Source organism: Myxine glutinosa, chromosome 1 (genome assembly GCF_964187855.1).
Source record: "Myxine glutinosa chromosome 1, kmMyxGlut1.1, whole genome shotgun sequence".
Classification (NCBI taxonomy): domain Eukaryota; kingdom Metazoa; phylum Chordata; class Myxini; order Myxiniformes; family Myxinidae; genus Myxine; species Myxine glutinosa.
In genome coordinates, this window is record NC_136261.1 from 196039794 (window position 1) to 196040423 (window position 630).

A 630-nucleotide genomic window follows, 5' to 3' on the forward strand; every position below is an offset into this window, starting at 1 on the left:
CCAAACCAAAGGCAAAGGAGTAGTTATAATGAAAATTACCATGGACAAGCAGAAACGAATGTACACACAATATTGTACAATAATGTGCACAAACCTCATCAATCCCTGAAAGAAATGATTATTTTTATGACGCTGCTGCTTCCTTTAAGCCGAAAATCCACCTCGAAACCGACAACAAAAAACGGAAAGCAGAATCATAAGAATAAGAGGAAGAGACACGGACCAAGGAAGAAGAGGAATCCGCTAATCGTAAGACGGAAGGAGAGGTAGGGTTTGCTCATTAAACAATAATTATAAAACATATTCAAGGTCTCAATAATTCGTACCAGCGTTCTAATCCTTTCACGGTCAATAATCATATTATGCTTAATATGTTCAGAAACTATCAAAGCGCAACATTGCTTCGCTTCAAAAACTACAAGACTTCCGCTTCCTCGCAATACGTTTCCGGTTGGGTTATATATATAATAAAACGCGTCCTGCCGTAAACGTAAAGTGTCGCCGCTACTTACGTCAACTTTGAGACACTTTTTTAATTTATTATTTATATTGTTCTAATAAAGATTACAGCAAACGGACATTTGTACCCCAAATTCCAACAATGACAAAACCACAGGAAAACGAGGGGTT

General features: G+C 37.5%; 1 protein-coding gene across 2 annotated transcripts in view; it reads right to left on the reverse strand.

Moving 5' to 3' along the window:
- The window catches only part of LOC137432627 (uncharacterized), a 42053-nt gene extending 41795 nt beyond the window's left edge, over nt 1-258 (reverse strand). Inside the window, exon 1 of one of the 2 annotated variants that reach the window (XM_068124716.2) lies at nt 95-258. The gene's annotated coding sequence lies outside the window, so the exon portion shown is untranslated. The remainder of the gene's footprint in view (nt 1-94) is intronic. The other variant, XM_068124707.2, reaches the window with a different exon arrangement.
- Between the last annotated feature and the right edge of the window lie 372 nt (nt 259-630).